This window comes from Adiantum capillus-veneris, chromosome 4 (genome assembly GCF_014529385.1).
Source record: "Adiantum capillus-veneris isolate H3 chromosome 4, ASM1452938v2, whole genome shotgun sequence".
In the NCBI taxonomy this organism is placed as follows: Eukaryota; Viridiplantae; Streptophyta; class Polypodiopsida; order Polypodiales; family Pteridaceae; genus Adiantum; species Adiantum capillus-veneris.
The window spans coordinates 51,969,028-51,990,669 of record NC_140934.1 but is presented as its reverse complement, the minus strand read 5'-3'; the positions used below and the strand labels follow the sequence as shown (position 1 = coordinate 51,990,669).

General features: G+C 42.1%; 1 long non-coding RNA gene and 1 pseudogene across 1 annotated transcript; one reads left to right on the top strand and one right to left on the bottom strand.

Annotated features, from left to right (window-relative positions):
• Positions 1-168: 168 nt before the first annotated feature.
• On the bottom strand, positions 169-21,130 carry LOC147459159 (uncharacterized). The gene is made up of 3 exons (XR_015187841.1): positions 21,057-21,130; positions 20,921-20,950; positions 169-275 (listed from the first exon to the last, which is right to left on the bottom strand). It is a non-coding gene; the product is annotated as an uncharacterized LOC147459159 (long non-coding RNA).
• On the top strand, positions 15,017-20,914 carry LOC147459160 (uncharacterized; annotated as a pseudogene).
• Positions 21,131-21,642: the final 512 nt, after the last annotated feature.

The following is a 21,642-nucleotide window of genomic DNA, read 5'->3' as shown; positions in this document are numbered from 1 at the left end:
TCTCCATCTGTCGTAGAAGTGATTAATTTTCATTGTATCCACTTCTGTCGGAAGTTCTTTGCCGAGGTCACGAGCACACTTGGGTAGATTGCCCAGGAATTTTTTTTCTATTGATCTGACAATCTCTTGCACAAGGTTGTGTAGCTTTACTTCACTCGCAACAATCGCATCTATATGTCTTGTAGACAGTGACAATATCACCATCAGAATTTGACATCGAACTCTTTTCTTTACATCTGAATCGAGAATCTTGGTTGACATCTTTTGTCGCAAACCTGTATGACAATGCACCACGTACGTTTATATCTGTGTTTTTTTAAAATACGTTCGTTACAACAAATCAAATCCTCACGCCAACCAGTAATCGTGAAACATACAAATAACAACGCATGTAATCATGACTTAGTGTGAGTCTATATTTTGTGAGCTTGATGGTGACGAACACAAGCTAGAGGAACGATCTTCCATCGAAATCTTGTTTATTTATAAAAGCATAAATTCAACGATGGTAGATGTTATCTAAGTGGCGTCTGTTCATCAAAGTTTCCTCAGAAGATACTTAGCATCGGAAGATGGTCAATATAGTAAAGTAAACTCGTTGTACAAATTTAGTGATGAAAAATAGAGCAAAAATGACGTCAGACCAACGAAGTTTCTTCAAGCAGTGGTCAATACAAAAAAAGTAGTCTTATGTGGACGAAGTTACTGTGGTTCTAACTGAAGCAAACACCTTTATTCTTGGATTTGAAAAACGGAAGATAAAACCGAGGCAGCGGTCATTTGTCGAAGTCTTTCCAAAGAATTATCAAGGTAAAATAATAGACTCACCATAAAAATTCAAGGACGACAAATATAATCAAAGTAACGACTGTTTGTCGAATGTCTTCAGATGATGAGTCAATGAATGCAATCGCTCATTGGTTTGAACAACGACAGACCCAATCGAATCAACGATTATCTGGCGAAAACTCCCAAAAGATCTATCAACAAAACGGAAGAAAACGGATACTTCTGAATTCAGGGGACGATAGACTGAATCGAGGTGACGATTCTCTGCCGAAGTCTTCTCACAAGATAATCAATATAACAAAGTAAACTAACAATGTAGATTTAATGATGGCAGATATAGCCGAAATAACGACTATCTGTCAAACTTTCTGTAGAGGATGCATGAACGTAGAAGAGAAGAGACTGACTATGGAGATGAAACCACGAGATTTAAACCAAAATCAGATTCATTTTTTAAACTCTTCAAAAAGCAAAGGAGAAAAGCAAAAGAAAGTGTCTTCAGATAATGAGTCAACGAATGCAATTGGTCATTGGTTCGAACAACGACAGACCCAATCGAATCAACGATTCTCTGGTGAAGGCTCCCAAAAGATCGATCAACAAAATGGAAGAAAACGGGTACTTCTGAATTCACGGGACGACAGATTGAATCGAAGAGACAATCCTCTGCCGAAGCCTTCTCACAAGATAATCAATATAACAAAATAAACTCACAATGTAGATTTACGGATGGCAGATATAGCCGAAATAGCGACTGTCTGTCAAACTTTATGTAGAAGATGCATGAACTTAGAAGAGAAGAGACTGACTACGGAAATGAAACCACGACGATTCAAACCAAAATCAGATTTATTTCTTAAAGACTCTTCAAAAAGCAAGGGAGAAAAGCAAAAGAAAGTGTCTTCAAATAATGAGTCAATGAATGCAATCGCTCGTTGGTTCGAACAACGACAGACCCAATCGAATCAACGATTGTGTGGCAAAGACTCCCAAAAGATCGATGAACAAAGTGGAAGAAAATGGATACTTCTGAATTCAGGGGACGATAGATTGAATCGAAGTGACAATCCTCTGTCGAAATCTTGCCAAAGAACTACCAAGATAGCAAAATAGACTCATCATACAAATTCAAGGACGACAAATATAGTCAAAATAACGATTGTTTGTCGAAGTGTCTTTGGATGATGAGTCAATGGATGCAATCACTTATTGGTTTGAACAACAACATACCCAATCGAATCAACGATTATCTGGCGAAGACTCCCCAAAAGATCGATCAACAAAGTGAAAAGAAACGAGTACTTTTGGATTCAGAGAACGATACACTGAATCGAAGTAACAATGCTTTGTCAAAGTCTTCCCACGGTAATCAATGTAATAAAATAATATCACATTATAGATTTAATGATGGTAGATACAGCCAAAATAACGGCTGTCAATCATAATTTCTGTAGAGAAAGAATGAACGCAGAAGAGGAAAGACTGACTATGCAGATGAAATCATGACAATTTAAATCAAAACGAGATTCATTTTTTAAAGATTGTTCAAAAAACAAGGGAGAAAAAACAAAAGATAATCCACCGTATGTAGATGAATCAGTAGAGTCTATAAAGGTGAGCGTTTCTTGGGTTTGACAATGTTAAACTTAACTGGATTAGTGATTATATGTTGAAGTTTTCCTGAAAGTTAGGCCAATGAATTGGAAGACTTAATCACTTTCAGTATATATATCTTCTTCTTCCTTATGCTGGGAGACAACTTCCATAAAACTCTATTTTTTAATTAATGCCTACATTATTCAGATTAACGAATACTCATACCATAACTCAATTATATATCACATCAATATTTTCATACACCAGAAAGACATCTTTGAAATGAAAAGTTAAAACTCATTTAAAGTCGGAAGCACAAGAATATTTTGCATGTAGCAATGTTGACATATCTAGCTTGTTTTGTACTTGACAGTAATACATCTGAACACGGCATATCATATTTAACTTGAAAGTCAAGTGAGCAATGTTGTCACCCTGTAAATGTACACAGTGTTCTTTTTTTTCCCTATCTTAAAGCTACCACAGAAGACAATCATCGTATAAGTCCAATCAATCTGTAACTCATGAATTTTAGTTTCTCACAAACATTTTGAAGAAAACAAGTGTTCATGCAAATTGCAAACGGCGAATTCTATGGAAAAAAAAAAAGATCTATCCATAATGAGCATGGCACAAATACACCAACAAGTAAGACCAAAATAATAGAACTAGTCAAATCACACAACAATTTGTCAAGCAGGGCAACAATTCACAACAAATTAAATCTCTAACGATTTCATAACAATACATACAGTCAATCAAACATTTGTGAAGAGTTGAAATATGTCACAACCCAAAGAACAGAAAGTCATATATGTTTTGTGTTGATTAATTACATATACACTTTTTACTCTCTCTCTCTCTCTCTCTCTCTCTCTCTCTCTCTCTCTCTCTCTATTTGTGTTGCGCATTCAAAAAAGACTACTCTTTGTACCATATGTATTCTCATAATTACAAGTTTCTCTTAGCTAAGAGCAATCTTGCAGCATGAAGGCAGTCCAACATCCCTCGGTGCAACAATAGCTTGTTGGGTTATTCTCACATGTCGATTTTGAGCTTACCAAGAGATTGTAAGACATTACATCTCTTAAGAATGCCAGCAAAATCTCTTTTCTATGGACTTGTGGTCCTCAGCACTGTGTTTGGACATGTTTGAGTGTCCTTTTCGAGGATATGGTCTTTGTCTTCATGAGACAATCAATTCCAATGCACATTGTTTTCTACTTTGCTTGGATGACCCTAAAGGAAGTCGTTGATTTGATCTCGAGAAGCTTGTCACATCTAAAGAGTCAACTATGGAGCCGGATCCAAGAGAGACTCGAAGTTTCTAATTGCACGAGCATTCATAAAAGAAAGACAAAAGCAGAAGAATATTACTTCTTCGCTGCGTTTTGATACAGTATCACGCTAAACTTTCGACCCTTTCTACCTATCAATGTGGAAGGTGTCTAAAGATATCCAACTCCGAAGAGTCAACTATGGAGGCAGATCCAAGAGAGACTCGAAGATTCTAATTTCACAAGCGTTCACAAAAGAAAGACAAAAGTACAAGACTATTACTTCTTCACTACGTTTTGATACAGTATCACGCTGAATTTTTGACCCTTTCTACCTATCAATGTGCAAGGTCTCTAAAGATATCTAACTGTAGGCCTTTCCTTTCAATCTACCACTTTCTTCTACGTCCTTTAAACATCAAAGCCAATGAAATCAAGTTGATGTTCGCCTTAGCAGAATCGGGAAGAAAAGTAGCATTGTCAAGGCCATTTTCTCACTCTTGCTAAGAGATGACGCCAAGCAAAACTTGCTACTCGCCGTTGTCCGTAGCAATATTGCAGCATGAAGGTAATCCAACATTCCTCAGTGTGACAGTAGCTTGTTGGGTTCTTCTCACATGTCGATTTTGAGGTTACCAAGAGATTGTAAGACATTAGATCTTTTAAGAATGCCAGCAAATTCTCTTTTCTATGCACTTGTGGTCCTCAATACTGTGTTTGGACATGTTATGAGTGTCCTTTTCGAGGATATGGCCTTTGTCTTTATGAGACCTCGATTTCAATGCACATTGTTTTCTAATTTGCTTGGATGACCCTCAAGAAAGTCGTTGGCTTGATCTCGAGAAGCTTATCACATCCGAAGAGTCAACCATGGAGCCGGATCCAAGAGACTCGAAGTTTCTAATTGCACAAGCATTCACAAAATAAAGACAAAAGTAGAAGAGTATTACTTCTTCGCTGCGTTTTGATACAACAATCTCACGCTGAACTTTCGACCCTTTCTACGTATCAATGTGCAAGGTGTCTAAAGATATCTAACTGTAGACCTTTCCTTTCAATCTACCACTTTCTTCTACGTCCTTTAAACATCGGCGCTAATGAAATCAAGTTGATGTTCGCCTTAGGAGGATCGGGAAGAAAAGTAGCATTGTCAAGGCCATTTTCTCACTCTTGCTAAGAGATGACGCCAAGCAAAACTTGCTACTTGTCGTTGTCCGTGAAACCAAAAGTGCGCAACTTGGGAAGGACTTTTTTATCTCATTATAGGCAAGCTGATTGGTCAGGAAGACTACTCATGGCAAGTTATTTTCTTTCAGACCATATCCAATTACATGATGCCGCCAAAACATTTTCAATTGCACCTATTTATTTGGATTCAGCCTTCGTGATGGTAGGTTTATGCACCTATACCTAATCCTAGGCTGATCACACTAGGTTCAATGAGTATTGTAGCTCTTTTATATTAAGCTTTGAATTGGACACATGCGCATGTTTCACGAAAGGCATCTCAATAGCGGTTACTTTCTCAAACAGGCACCCAGAGTTGGGAGAAAGCAATTTGTTGAAATACGTTTGCCTGCGCTGCTTACAGAAAGGCAGTCACCTAGGACTGCAATAAGACAAGACATCACGGTCCTAAAAAAAAAAGAGTTTTTTCCTTGGAACTCGAACATGGCTGAAATAACGCATTCGTAGCACGCCTCCCAAAGCCAGATTGAGAAAATAACATGTCCACGTAGATGGTTTAGGAGCACTAGTAGCAAGTCTTCTGCAACGTTTTTAACAGAACTTGCACTCTGCTAATGGTTTCTGCTCCTAAATCAGTTCTAGGATCTTTTACGCAAGAGTAGCTCTAGCTTTTCTGTTCCATGCCGATAAGACGGTCCTGATGTTAGTGTGTACATCGTGTCAACCTCACTGTTTTCCACCTTCAATCCTTGTTGTCACAGAAGACTGGATTAGGTCTGCCTTTCCGATCTCTTCTCTGTAATCTTATGCTTCGGCATACAATTAAGGATCTGTTCGATCACTTCCTCTCTGAAACCAAGTGCCTTCATCACTGTACATCATCAATATCATCGAGATTTGCAATTTCAGCCCTTCATTTCTCTAACAGTGGGAGTGCAGATTAGCCCCATATCTGTCTCCCGGCGTTCAAAAGAGTCACAAAGAACACCGAAACAACCCCGCAACTTCCTTGTCTTCAGAAATAACCGCAACGACATTCATCCTTCAAGTCAGTAGAGTCTCGACTCAAGGTATTACATTCACTGGTCAAGTCTGCCTGAGATATTGCGTCTATGCACATTCTATTTACAGAGAGTTTTTTCCTTGAAACTCGACACGACTAGAACAACGTATTTGTAGCACGCCTCCGAAAGCTAGATTGAGAAAGCAGCATTTCCACGTGGACCGTTTAGGAGCACTAGTAGAGCAAGTTTTCTGTAGCGTTTTTACAGAACTTACAATCTGCTAATAGTTTCTGCTCTTGAATCGAGTTCAGGTTTTTTAATGCAAGAGCAACCCTAGCTTTTCTGTTCCATGCCGATGAGGCAGTCCTAGTGCTATTATGTACTCCGCGTCAGTCTCATCGTTTTCCAGTTTCAACCTTTCTGACACTGAAGACTCGACAGTTCTGCCTTTACGATTTAATTTGGTGCTTCAACAAACAACAGAGGCTCTGTTCGATCGCTTCCTCTCTGAAACCAAGTGCTTTCATCACTATCCATCGTCGACATCATCGCGATTTGCAATTTCAGCCTTCTTTTATCTAACAATGGGAATGCAGATCAACACCATATCTGTCTCCTGGTGTTCAAAAGAGTCGCAAAGAAGTCTGTCTCCTTGCGTTCAGAAGAGTCGCAAAGAACACCAAAACAGGCCCGCAGCTTCCTTGTTGTCAAAAATCACCGCAACGATATTCATCCTTCAAGTCAGTAAAGTCTTGACTCAAGGTATTACGGTCACTGATCGAGTCTATCTGAGATATTGCGTCTATGTACATTCCATTTACAGAGAGTTTTTTCCTTGAATCTTGAACACGATTGAAACAACACATTTGTAGCATGCCATCAAAACAGCCCCAAGGTTGTCTGGTCTTCGGAAATCATTGTGGCGACATTCACGGATTGAATCTGTCTGAGATATTCCGTCCATGCACATTCCATTCACCCCCATAAAACACTCATACAGGCGACAACACAGTTGCGAGGGAAGCCCTTTTCAAAGCTGACCCTTCGACAGGGGAGAGCATATTCATGAAGAGATAATGAGACATGGGTTGTTGAAAAATCACATTGCTCTGGGCAATGCTGTCTTTGACATGTATGCAAAGGGCAGAGCTCTCTCAAAGATAGAGGTCGTACTTGAAGAGCTTCCCCGTCAGGATCTCCTCTCTTGAAATGCGTTGATCACGGATCTTGCAACCCATGGCCAAGGCCAGCTAACACTTAAGTCTTTTAACCGAATGGTGCTTCAGCAAACAATTGAAGCTCTGTTCGGTCACTCCCTCTCTGAAACCAAGTACTTTCATCACTGTCCATCGTCGACATCATCAAGATTTGTAATTTCAGCCCTTCGTTTATCTAAAAATGGGAATGTAGATCAGCCCCATGTCTATCTCCTAGTGTTCAAAAGAATCGCAAAGAACACCGAAACAGCCCCGTAACTTCCTTGTCATCAGAAATCACTACGACGACGTTCATCCTTCAAGTCAGCAGAGTCTCAACTCAAGGTATTGCATTCACTAAATGTGTAACAAACTTGGACACTCCAAGTCAAGAATCAACCGCGACAGCACCAAATAACCACTTCAAAACAATTCACAGATCACAATAGATTTGCACTGGCCCGGCGGAGTTCCGTGCCTAGAGATATTGGCCCCAAAGACTGGCGCCCCTTTCGGTATTTCTTTTTATATTAATCAATCATCAAAGTACAAGAGAGCGGTTAGGGTTTCACTCTCAGACTCTGCGTCCAGATGCTCTGAGAAGTGAGGCCCTCACCACTAATTTAAAGGTTACAAGGGATGCCCAAAAGCAGAGCCCCAAAAGCTTTTAAAATCAAAAGCATCAGTTCTCCCTCTCTCTTAGAGAGTCTTTTCTCTTTTTTTACAAAAAAAAGCAAAAGCAAAATTCGCGTCGCTCATCATTTTCCACAAAAAAATAATAATAATAATAATAATAATAATCCGCCTCCGTGATTTCCGGAAATTAGGGTTTTTGGCAGAAATTAGGGTTTGCAAGAATTTTAGGGTTTCTGCTGTCCGCCACGTCATCACTTTGTGACATACCCCCCTCTTGAAAGCATTGTAATCGACCGCGATTACGTCTGCAAAATCGACAAAAGCCATAAACCGTCTTAGCAGACACTGACTGTTAGTACCTACGTACTAGGAACGCACATCTAGCACATGTATAAAATCGACAGTCACACAACACGACATCACAGGACATCACCAGACATCACATGACATTCAACATTCATTCGGATCTTAGACCATGATTTATCGGCAATGTAGCTAGCAATCACATCTAGGTCCAATTGGGACCTCAACGATGTCCAATTGACTAACCCCTATTGCAACCATGTCTATTCGAGATCAATCAGACCAAAATTCTGCAGTCATTTCGGCTATCAGTTCCTGCACTCACAAGAAGTCAAGAACAAATCAGTATCATAATCAAGAATTCCATTTCAAAAAGTCATCCAGCAGAATACTGTCAGCTCTCAGTATCCCTGAAGCTCAAAGAGACATCAATGACTTTAGTATCAAAATCGAGGCATCTGTTGACAAAGGAGTGGAATGACTCCCCTCTTGTGCATCCCACTGCACCAGATCTCCTGCCAAGCTGAATTCTGGGTTCCGTTTGGAGTAGACTATGCTAAACCAAAACATCGAGGTAAAGTTTCACAATCCGAGGAGTATCTGCTAGGTCCTCCTCCTCCATCCTCTTCGCATAAGTGCAGGATAATTCTTGAACTTAACCAAGAACCGCCTTCGGACTTTACCCTTATTCTTCGTATCATTATGTGCCAAAATCTGTTCAGGAACAAGGATCTCCTCGTTTTCTTCCACTTTGGGTTGCTCATCAGGCTCCCCATCATCAGGCACATCACCCTTAACAGGTTTCAAGAGACTCGCATGCAATGCATTGTGAATCCTCCAAGTATCTGACAGTTTCAATCGGAAGGAGACATCATTTATCTTGTCAGTAATCTGGAAAGGTCCGTAGTATCACATACTGAGCTTTGGAAAAAGCCTCTCCTTTCCCTTTTTCTTTCTTAGGCGTGCCTTCTCAAAAGTAAGAGCACCCAATCATCCTCCTTCAGTTTCCAGTCGCGACGATGGCGATCCGCTGCCTTTTTCTGTCGTTCTTGAGACTCCTGCAAAGTCTCGTGAACCTTGGCAAAAGCAGTATCCAAATCTCGCGAATATTCATCCGCTTCAAATTTCTAATCTTTCGTGCTCAGGAAGGATGGAACCTTCGCAGCAATTTCAACAATCTCACATGGCATCTTCCCCGTCGAAGAGTGTATCGTGTTATTGTAGGCAAATTCCACCAAAGGTAAGTTCTTTTCCCATTGAGTCTTCTGATGCGAGATACAAGACTTCAATAAATCTAAAATCACTGAATTGGCAATCTCAGATTGCCCGTCAGTCTGCAAGTGGAACGATGACGAGAACTGCAACCGCGTGCCAATGTTCTCCCAAATTGCCTTCCAAAACAAACTCATAAATCTGGGTCCTCTGTCGGAGACAATCGTCTCAGGCGTGCCATGTAATCGGAAAATCATCGTGATCATTCTGTATTCTCGAGAGATCAAAAAAATGAAATCCATTTCAATATTTTCCCAGGGGCGGGTGGGTATGGGTAAAGGCTGTAACAATCCCTGTGCCTTATGCCTGTCAAACTTGACCTTCTGGCATACCAAGCAACTGCGCACAAACTCTTCCACATCCTTCTTCAGTCTCTGCCAAAAGAAATCTCTCTCTACCCCTTTCATGGTGGTAGCAATGCCGCGGTGACCCGTAAAAGGTGGACAGTGGCAATTAGTCATAACCTTTTCCCTCAACGGCTGTGTAACGCACAACATAGTCTTTTTCATCAAGTAGCCTTCCCGAAGGGAGTATCGAGCTACTGTCTCCCCATCCCGTATCCGTGTGAAAATATCTGCAAAATCTGTATCTGTGGCACACTGATCGACCATATCCTCGAAGCTCCTATGATGTATCGCGGAAATAGCCAGAACCAACGGTTTCCGAGACAAAGCATCTGCCACCACATTCTTTTGTCCCTGCACATGGACAATCTGGAAGTGGAACTATGACAAGATGTTCGTCCACCGCATCTGCTTTTCCGAAAGCTGCTTCTATGACAAGAAGTAGCGCCAACTCTGATGGTCTGTAAAGACAGTAAAATCCGCTCCGAGTAGGTAATGACGCCACTGAGTAAGAGCATGGATAACCACCAAAAGCTCTTTCCCATAGATCTGTGCTGTCATCTCCGGCCTAGAGAACAAACGGCTCTCGTAAGCTATGACATGACCTTCTTGCATAAAGACCGTACCCAGACTACGACCACAAGCATCACAATATACTTCAAATGACTTCTGCAAGTCCGGCAAAGTCAAATCTGGTCCTGTAGTCAATTTCTCTTTCTATGTCCGAAAGGCAGTCACCTCTGTGGGTCCCCACGAAAAAGATACTCCTTTCTGTGTCAAGGTATGCAAAGGGGAAGCAACCTCTGCAAACTTTCGTATGAACCGCCTGTAGTACGAACACAGTCCCAAGAAGCTTCTAACTTCATGGACATTCCTCAAATCGGGCCAATCACGGATAGTCTCTATCTTGGCCGGGTCCATTTGCACTCCTGGTTGTGCTGCTGACACAATGTGTCCCAAAAAGTGTATCTCTGGTAGGAAAAATTCACTTTTCTTAGCATTAATCACTAATGTGTGATCTCGTAATGCCTGAAAGACTTGAAGCAGATGATCTCTGTGTTCTGCCTCATTCTTGGAGAAAACAATGATGTCGTCAGAGAAAGTGCCAACAAATAGCCTGTACTCTCGAAAAATCCTATCCATCATCCGGTTAAATGTCGCAGGAGCATTGGTTAAGCCAAAAGGCATCACCAAAAACTCAAATAACCCAAAAGTAGTCCGAAAAGCTGTCTTGTAGACATCTCCTGGTGCTATCCTGATCTGATGATATCCACTCTTCAAGTCAATCCTGCTAAAGCACGAGGATCCCTGTAACCTGTCAGAGTATATCATCGATCCTAGGAATCGGAAATCTGTTCTTGATGGTGATTTCGTTGAGAGTGCTATAATCGATGCACATTCTCCAAGATCCGTCTTTCTTCAAAACCAACAACACTGGAGAGCAATACGGTGAAGTACTAGGCTGGACAAGACCCTTTTCCAAGAGGTCTTTCACTAGGTTCATAATCTTTTCATTCTGTACTCGGCTCACACGATAAGGTGGCCGATTCGGTGGCGTGCTTCCAGATATCAGATCAATGGTATGATCTTCAAGCCCTCTCAAAAGCAATCGGCATGAGCGTGGAGAAAAAAATCTTGGCGTTCTTTTCTTCAGGTCAAAACATATTCAACCTTTATCCATCGTTCAGTTCTCCCAAAAGAATGAGTAGGAAAACTGAAGTTCATCAAGTACAATCTCTAAGCCCTTCATTTATCAAAGTCGCTTTCTCGGCCCGGTAGTCAACCACGGCGTAGTTCTTGTGGTACCAAGGGATCCCGAGTAGAACGTCACTCGCGTGCCTTGAACACCCCTGTCATTGCAAACAAAGTTTGCCAATGCTCGGTGTAATGGCAACATCCCATCCGGGTGCCATGTGGCGTCAGTCTGTCGGGCGTAGTTCCAAATCAAGCCGCCAATTCCAAGTGAAAAGAAGTTGGCCTTGGCTCCTTTAAAAGAGCTTCCTGATCCTTCACTTTGCCCCGAAAGCGGCAAAGTTTGTACTTTCATTCATTAGATTTGGTGCAGGTCCCACGCCATGTGGTACCAGTTCTGCTTTTCTATCTGCCTTTTTTGCCACATTCCTTAGCTGCTCTCAAACTCTTGGGCCTGTCGTCGTCTTTATCATTCTGTTCTTTCTGTGCCTTATCAGGGCACTCTGCGGAGATATGTCCATGTTCCCCGCATCCAAAGCACTTCCCCTCTCTGATGAAGCGAGCTCTCTCCTCAGGAGTAAGCTTGGATCGTGTATCCTTTTTTTTCTCTAGGTTGCTCTTTTTCATTCTACTTTCATTCCCAGAAGTCTGTTCGGCTCGTTGTGTCATGGCCTTATCTGTGGGGTAGGTCAAACTGCCAGAGTGAATGGCAAAGCCCCGCTTCGCATGACTCATCAACTCCTGAATAGAAGCTGACTTCTGTTTCAAGCAGTGATCTCGGATCTCTGTAGGTAGACCCAAGGTAAACCGCTCAATCTGTTCTCTGAACGAGATCTTCTTGAATGAAGAGGCGGGTAGAAAAGAGCTCCAGAATCTTTCACAATAAGCATTGATTGTATCTTTCTTGGTCATCCGGAGATGGTTCCAAGCAGCTCGTATATCTCGCTCAAACTCTTGAGTCAACCAAGAAGAAATAAAAAGCCTCTTGAATTTCAGCCATGTAACTAGCACAGTCTTGCTTAATAGAAGCGTGGACCACCAAGTACGAGCATTCCCCTTAAAGTAAGAGGCAGCTCTCCCAATCTTGGAGTGCTCTGAATAGCGTCCTCCCGCGAAAGCGATGTCAAACTGCTGTATAAAAGACAAAGCCTTCGAAGCATCTGAGTATCCTGAAAAGTATCAAACTTGATCGAGTGGCCACCTTCCTTAAACTCTCGGACTTTCTTGCTTTTATCTTCGAGAAAGTCATACTGGTTGGCTTTGTAAAAATTCTTCTTGATCGCATAAAACTTTCCGTCATCGGAATCTGAGCTGTCTATAGACGAGTCCTCAGTAGAACTGTCAGTCTCTGGGCGAGATTTAGCCTTCTTTACCTTTCTCTTGCCCTTTCCAAAGCGTTGCTTCTTGCTTCGCTTTTTACCTTTTCTGTCTTCTTCGCTCGAATCCGAGGAGCTAGAAGAACTGTCAGAAGAAGAAGAAGAAGAACTGGGTAGGTCTTCAAACTTGACGCGCTTCTTCAATTTCTTTGCCTTGTCAAATGTCGACCGACGACCCAAATATCCCGGGAAGTCAGTGCCTTTCTTCTGCTTTTTGCCGTGCTTTTTGTCTTTCTTTTGCGTGTCAAAAAGCTGAGCAATCCGTGCATCAACCACGTTCTCCAGTTCCTTCTCCGTATATTTCTTAGAGGCAGAAGGTTTCTTGAGAGCGGGTTTCGGGAGTGGTGTTGTGGTTCTCTGCCACTCCATCTGTACCTCTTTCAAAGAGGTCTGGTTCATATATTTTGCCATCTTTGGATCCTTGGCAAAATTGAGCATCATCTTTGTTGCATCGCCAATCAATTGACGACGCTCCATCTCTCTTTGCTCCGCCTGAGTAGGCTGAGACGGGCCATACTTTCTGTCTGAATCTTCGTTGTGATCCCAGCTCGCATCTCCAGATGCAGAGGGAGTCGACTGATCATTGCCTGAAGCCATAGGTGCCGCGGAAAAAAAAATATCGGGGATCGGATTTCCCGTAGAAGAGAAATCGGCCGTGCTCTGATACCACTGTAACAAACTTGGACACTCCAAGTCAAGAATCAACCGCGACAGCACCAAATAACCACTTCAAAACAATTCACAGATCACAATAGATTTGCACTGGCCCGGCGGAGTTCTGTGCCTAGAGATATTGGCCCCAAAGACTGGCGCCCCTTTCGGTATTTCAATTTATATTAATCAATCATCAAAGTACAAGAGAGCGGTTAGGGTTTCACTCTCAGACTCTGCGTCCAGATGCTCTGAGAAGTGAGGCCCTCACCACTAATTTAAAGGTTACAAGGGATGCCCAAAAGCAGAGCCCCAAAAGCTTTTAAAATCAAAAGCATCAGTTCTCTCTCTCTCTCTTAGAGAGTCTTCTCTTTTTTTACAAAAAAAAACAAAAGCAAAATTCGCGTCGCTCATCATCTTCCACAAAAAAAATAATAATAATAATAATAATAATCCGCCTCCGCGATTTCCGGAAATTAGGGTTTCTGGCAAAAATTAGGGTTTGTAGGAATTTTAGGGTTTTTGGCAGAAATTAGGGTTTCTGCTGTCCGCCACGTCATCACTTTGTGACATAATGAGTCTGTCTAAGATATTGCGTCTGTGCACATTCCATTTACAGAGAGATTTTTCTTTGAAACTCGAATACGATTGAAACGACACATTTGTAGCATGCCTCCGAAAGCCAGATTGAGAAAGCAGTATTTCCACGTAGATGGTTTAGGAGCACTAGTAACAAGTCTTCTTCAGCATTTTTTACAGAACTTACAGTCTACTAATGGGTTCTGCTTTTGAATCGAATCTAGGTTTTTTTACGCAAGAGCAGCCTTAGCTTTCTGTTCCATGCCGATGAGGCAGTCTTAATGCTAATTTGTACACCACGTCAGCCTCATCGTTTTCCAGTTTCAACCCTTTCTGTCACAGAAGACGGGGGTAGTTCTCCCTTTACGATCTAATCTGGTGCTTCAGCAAACAATTGAGACATTATTCGATCGCTCCCTCTTTGAAGCCAAGTGCTTTCATCACTATCCATCGTCGACATCATCGACATTTGCAATTTCAGATTGAGAAAGCAGCAATTCCATGTACATGGTTTAGGAGCACTAGCAGCAAGCCTTTTTTGACGTTTTTACAGAACTTACAGTCTACTAATGGTTTCTGCTCCTGAATCGAATCTAGGTTTTTTTACGAAAGAGCAGGCCTAGCTTTTCTGTTCCATGCCGATGAGGCAGTCCTAATGCTAATCTGTACACCGTGTCAGCCTCATCGTTTTCCAATTTCAACCCTTTCTGTCACAGAAGACTGGACTAGTTCTGCCTTTACGATCTAATCCGGTGCTTCAGCAAACAGTTGAGACTCTGTTTGATCGCTCCCTCTCTGAAGCCAAGTGCTTTCATCACTATCCATCGTCGACATCATCGACATTTGTAATTTCAGCCCTTCGTTTCTCTAACATTGGGAATGCAGGTTAGCCTCATGTCTATCTCCTGGTGTTCAAAAGAATCCCAAAGAAGACCGAAACGGTCTTCGCAACTTCCTTGTCATCAGAAATCACCGCAACGACGTTCATCCTTCAAGCCAGCAGAGTCTCAAGTCAAGGTATTACATACCTATCCTTGTTCCATGAAAGCATGAGGCTGTAGTGGAGCTTTTGACGAAGGAAAACAGATTCACAATAGAATTGCAAGGGAAGAAATGCTGCAGAAACATACCGATCTTGGCAATGTTCTTGTAGACATGTATACCAAGCGGGATGCGGTTTTAAAGGCAGAATGTATGGTTGAAGCACTCCCTTTTCAAGACATAATAACTTGGAAAACACTTATGGCTGGTTATGTAGAAGATGATTAACATGAGCAAGCATTGCTTTGTTTCGATTGCACACATCGTGAGAGCATTCCTCCAGATGCACCAACTTTCACTTGCATTTTTAAAGCATGCGGACTTCTGAGTGCCCATGATAAGGAAGACGAAATTCATGAAAAGATTCCAGCGAAGAAGCTCTGTCAAAGGCAGAGACCGTACTTAAAGAGCTTCCCCGCCGGGATGTCGTCTCTTGAAATGCACTGATCACAGACCTTGCAGCTCACGGCCAAGACCAGCTAAGTCTTTTAGCCGAATGAAGCATGAGGGCATCATGCCAGATAACGTTACTTATCTTAGTGCCCTCAAAGCATGTGGAACAATAAGAGCTATTGCATATGTATGTACTCAGCAATGCTCTGATGGACATGTATACCAAATGTGGTGCCTTTGCAAAAGCAAGAGATGTTCTAGAGGAACTCAGGTCTCGGGATGTTTCTTGGAATGTATTGATCACAAAATATGCACTACATGGTTAAGATGAGCAAGCGCTCCAGTGTTTTGAGCTTGTGCGGGTTGAGGGCATCTCTCCAAACTTGGTGCATCTAGACACACTCCAAAGCAAGATTCATTCCCCAAATATGAGCCTGCTTCACCTGGCTATGACCTAGAGCAAGAAAGCTCTTTTCTAAGAGAGGAGATCGCAAGGAGCGATTTAAGAATCTCCGACAACAGACGTAGTCCTCAGTCCTATGGCCCCGGATTTGGCCTGCTTCTCGAAGACAAGGCTACTATAAAAGGAGCTAATGAGTCTTACAAACCAGGTTCAGTCATGATGAATGATACAAGGGACAATGATGAAGTCGTCTCAGAAGACAACAAGGAACAGATATACAAAGCATCAAGATACAGCCCGCTTCGCAAGCAATTACATGAGCCTGATAAAACTAAGGAAGCATCATTAGCTCGTCGTAAAGTGTCAGATTATCAGGAAGAAAACACAGACGACAGAACTGAAATCCTCATGCAACATCCAGATGAGATAAGCGACAGTGGTAGAGACTTTTTTTTTGTCTATGTTGAAGACGATGATGCAGTCCTCTCTCAAAAAGAAGGCACATTAACAGCCTCAAGTGTGTCAAGAAACTCATCAAAAGCAGGCAAGTCTAGCAACACAAACTTGAGAGCGCCTGCAAGTAGAGAGTCAGGCTACCCTAGGAGAAACTCTCAAAGAGGCAATATGGAAAATGAGAATGTGAGTGTCCAACATGCTTGGGTAGAAAAAGTTGTTCAATAGTCTGTTGCTTCATCTCCCGACATTGCTGATGTCTTCAATGAGCATGGGTTTACTTCCACAGCCAAGGCAATTGCCGGAGAACCTGGCCGGCTTGCCATTCTAAACTATGCACAACAGTACTCTGGATCACGCTCTTCTTCAAAGAATGATGGCAATGTCACCCTGGATAATACAAACGACAGTTCGTGTCATCCAAGACACGAAGGGCGAGATGCTGCTGCTGATGAAAATGGGGGTTTAAAGAAAAAAGATATTGGCTACTTGTCTAACATGCCATCAAAGACAAGACACGTTGGGAATTCCCAACGCAAGCTCTAAACTGCTTGCTCCAATTGTGAGCAGTGATGACAGAATCAATGCAGAAATACCAACTTTAGGCAGAGCACATGCACAAATTGATAGAGAAAGTTCAGGGTCATGTAATGCAGATGTTTCCAAGAGACCAGTTTTTGACGAAGGATAGGACTTCACTTACAAAAGTTCGCATAGAAGCAAGTATATTGAAAACACATCTGGAAGACATGAATTCTCATCAAATACCAAAACTCAAAAATTATTCCCCGATAAATACGGTCCATACTTTAATGCAATAACAAGAGAAGGGGAGCCAACTTACCCAAATCATTTATCTCGAGAAAATAGTAAGAGGCACAGCTCAAGTGGACCTCATGATGAGTATCACAGTAATAAGTGAGCACCATCTACAGGTGCTGGAGGCTGTGACAAAAAAGGAGCAGCAGGAGCAGCCCAAATCGTAAATTATAATGATGGCAAACGTGATAGGATCAATGTAGGCACGAAAAGCCATTCCTTATGTAACAGAAATTCAGACCTCATTTAATCATGAGGAGGGTCTAGATTACACTGGAGAAAGGAAGGTAGGAACCTCAAGCTTACATAACGATGCCTCTAATCAAGTCGAGAAAAACGATCACAAAAGAGTATTTTCATCTGCAACTGTGAAGAACAATGACTATGCCACGGACAAGCAAACTGATCCAGCACTTCAAAATCAAGATACGTTGCACCAGAAGAATCTCTCAGGAGCACAAAAAAAAGCAGAACGAAGAACACCTTCAGCAGCCATTGATGGTTAGAAGAACCCTGCATCGAGTTCAGGCAAGATGGCATATCAAAACCAAGGAAAAAGTGTTGTTAACAAACTACCAGGTGCAAGATGACACAAAGAGGAGCCCTCTGAAAAGATCACACTTCCTGTGGATGAATGGATAAGATGTGTATTCTCTTGAATGTATGCCCGTGGGTGTTAGGGCATCTTTGCTCTCAAGCTTACCCAAAGCCACAGTGTTTGTTCTGTCCTAGTTCTGCACGTATCCCTATTATCAGCAAAATTGGCATGTCATGCTTTGGCTCTTCTCAACTAGATTGTTGAAATGAGAATTAATTATCACTTTCATTATGCGCATCTATAGCAGCCTATTACTTGGCTCTCCTGATGCAGGTGAAGGTTACTGATGCAGGTGAAGGTTACTGCATCTATAGAGCAACTATCACTTTGCCTCCTGTGAAAACAATCATATAGGTCCGTGGCAATGAGGCTCTCTCTGGATGGCACCGGCCAGTGCTCATACAGCCAATTGCCAGCAGCACAGCATCTCTATTGGATCAATTCTCACAGCTTCAAGTCCTCTCTATTGTGGGCGCAATTGTTTCTATCTAGGATCGTACCATGAAGCTGTGGTCATCGACCACCTCACAAGGTCACGACACACGATGCACTCCTTTCAACCACCCTCAAATGTTTCCACCTAGAGAGGTCAAAGAGTTCATAGCCTGTGTCTGTGTGTGTACGATGATTGCAGGTCGCAACATTAGAAGAGGTCTACCTGTGAGTGTTTGGACACCAAACCAGTATCAATGTCAACATTGTTTTCCAAGACCCCATAGCATTCGAGAACCCCTCTGGATAGGAAGGTTTTGAATGACATTGTCGGAGCAAACATCATTTTGCCTACTGTGAAAATAGTCCGATAGCTTTCTCAAACGCCCTAGCCTACTCGAACATATATTTCAACCAATTTTCTGTATCAAACAGAAGGGTCGTCGAGCAGTTTTTGGGCTTTTGATATAGACTTGTGTGAATGCATGTCTTGTGCACGACTGCCACAGACATTCATGATGGAGGTGAAGGTAACTGCATCTATAGAGCAATCGTCACATTGCCTCCTCTGAAATCAATCAAATAGCTTTGTGGCCCTATCTCTTTTGAGTCGAGCATGAAGTCTTTGAATGTATATGGGATTAGACTAAACTTCTTGCGTCTCCCATCGCTACCTCAATGGCTGTAAACTGATTGGCAGTAGGTTTCAACATTGGCATTGTAGGTGTTTACGCAGATTGTGATGCCAACAAGCATTTGTTAACATCAGAGTCTTTCCTCAATCTAGGCATTGCTGCAAGCTCAATGTTACTAATAAGGTATTCCAGATGTTACAAGGCCGTGTGAGTCTCCTTGGCCATGAAAGGAAAGTGAAGGTATTTGGTAAGCCCTTCATAAAGCAAAGCTGAAGTCATTACTAAAGTTTGGGCTCCAAGGTTTAACCCCAACCATTGCATCGATCTCATAGGGACACTTTCTAGAGGCCAGCAAGTGCCAAGTATACAATGCACTATGACAGGAAATGAATGGAATATAATACTTCATTTGAAGTACTAAGAAGCTGCTGCATTCGAACGATGCGTAACAAGATAATCTTGACGAGATGATTGATTCCATCGGCCCAAATAGATCCAAAATGTCCTCCACCTGGCTAGTAGAAACTGAAGACGATCGACAGTCCATTGCCATCAACGATGCATGACACAAAAATACAAATGATTCATAAGGTTTGGGCATAACTGCTCAAATTGCAAATGGTCCAGTCTCATAATCTGCTGAACAAAATGCTGCAACAACTGTTAAAGGCCTTCTCCTTCATGCGAATGATTTTAAGTCCTCCGCAGACCCCTGAGCTGAATACACCATTGATTGAATTGCAAGCTAGCCACTCACAAGCAAGTCTAATCTTCACTTCATACAGAGGTTTGCCCACTTGCTTGGAAAATAAATTCAAACAATGAAGATGGCATATCAAAACCAAGGAAAAAGTGTTGTTAACAAACTACCAGGTGCAAGATGGCATAAAGAGGAGCCCTCTGAAAAGATCACACTACAGGACAAAGAAGAGAGATTCTAGAGGTTGCAAGCAACCTATACCAAACAACAAGAACCTCCAAAACGGAGCGAACTGCACACAAAGAACAGTCATAAAGACAATAGAAACCCTTTACAGCCTGTAAAGGACCCTGATTTGGTGAAACGCCCAATGTCTTTGGGCAAGAAGCCACAAGGCCTTCAGGAAGAGGGCGACCTACTGCTTCAGGCTACAAGCCTTGTGTGAAAATAAGAAGTTTGCAGTGAAGAACGCATGTTCCCATCAAAACTATATGATCATGATCAATGTCAGCATGTGATGCATCACAACAGGCAGGATACATGGCCAGCAAGAAGACAACAGCCACAAAACAAAAGTATACGTCCAAAAGCCAGCCCATTTGCAGTCGCTGCTCCTAGACATGTAAAAGAGAATGCATTTGCTAGTAGCACAAATCGTCGGGATAAGGCACATCCAGAATGGCAAGATAAAGACAGACTCCAACAACAGACCTAGTCGAACGACACGACCATCTGTTGAATAGCATATCACTTCGCATCAACATGAACCCCTATGACTTCCATGACGGCAAATTCAGTCGATTCGACGGCCGTTTGCCGATATAAAACGCCAAGGTTTCAGACAGCTTTACACAATCTTGCCAATAAGAGTAAAACTTTTCATCAATCTAGCAATCACAAGGCACGAAGTCTAGCATAACTCACTTATCTTGAAATTACCAAGGAAGCATCAAAGCAACAGAGATTGCAATTGCTCAAGCTTGACCCCAAGCTTAACATACTATTAAACACCATCAGATTCCACGAGGGTACAAGCCAACAAAGAAAACGAATAATGGTCAATTTTATAAAAAAAACAAGCCACACTGCATCAAGAAATGCACAAATGCCTCTTCCCATATCTGCTTGCTTGAAGGCTTCATATCCTCTCTCTCTCTCTCTCTCTCTCTCTCTCTCTCTCTCTCTCTCTCTCTCTCTCTCTAAAGAAGAAAAAATACACTACAATATCCCATCACTAGTTATTAACAATACACCAAACAAGCAGCAATGGAGAAGAATCACATCATTCCAGAGGTCTTCACAAATGCTTGAGAGAGTGTAGTGAGAACAAAGGTGAAGCAATACAGTTCGTTCATTAATAGACTATTACAAAAGAATACAGTCAACAATCAAATGCAAAAAACAGTAACAACGATATTCTTTTTGCAGAGCCTACAGGATGGACGGACATGGGAGGAGAGAGAGAGAGAGAGAGAGAGAGAAAGAGAACGAGAGAGAGAGAGAGAGAGAGAGAGAGAGAGAGAGAGAGAGAGAAGGAACTAACCTGCAAGAGATTTTCCGCTAAGACTCACCACTGCAAAACAAAGAGACACACAACACGTAAAACTACTTCCTCCAGACCTTCTAAACAGATGCACAAATAGGCAGCTCGCTAAAAGCACGTGGAAAAGGGTGCGCACAGAAAGGAGAAAACCAAAGCTTCTAAACAGAGCCTCATCCACGCACGGCATGGCTCGAGGTCCCAGAAAAAGGCTGCGCTTAAGAAAGCAAGGCGCCAACAGCCTACCAATTTGCCCAATTAAATCAGTTAACTTCAATAACTAATGAATAGATGCCACGTGCTTGGTCCCAAAATTGGGCCAAACGCTAAGGCTGCTGCATGGCAGGCCAAAAACAGAATAATTAAGAACTGCAATTGGATCACAACCTATGGTGGTATGGAGCACTAGGACAGACACCAAAAGAGAGACTGCACCAAGGAAGTGTGAGGGAGCACTCTACTTCTTTGCCTGTATAAAAACAAGAGGCGTCACAAGATAGAAGTGGTCACAATCAATATTCCATTCCATCACTTATTTTCTAAGTTGCCCTCTCAATGTCAAGTACATGCTGAGTATATGAACTATGCAATAAGTTATCTCTTGGTAGCCTAGCAAATGGTGATTTGTTTTCATCTTATGAACACAAGAGGAAGTCTTTTTTAAATTGTTTCTTCAAATGAGGATTTTTGCACTACAACATAACACCAAGATTTCGACGCAGTAA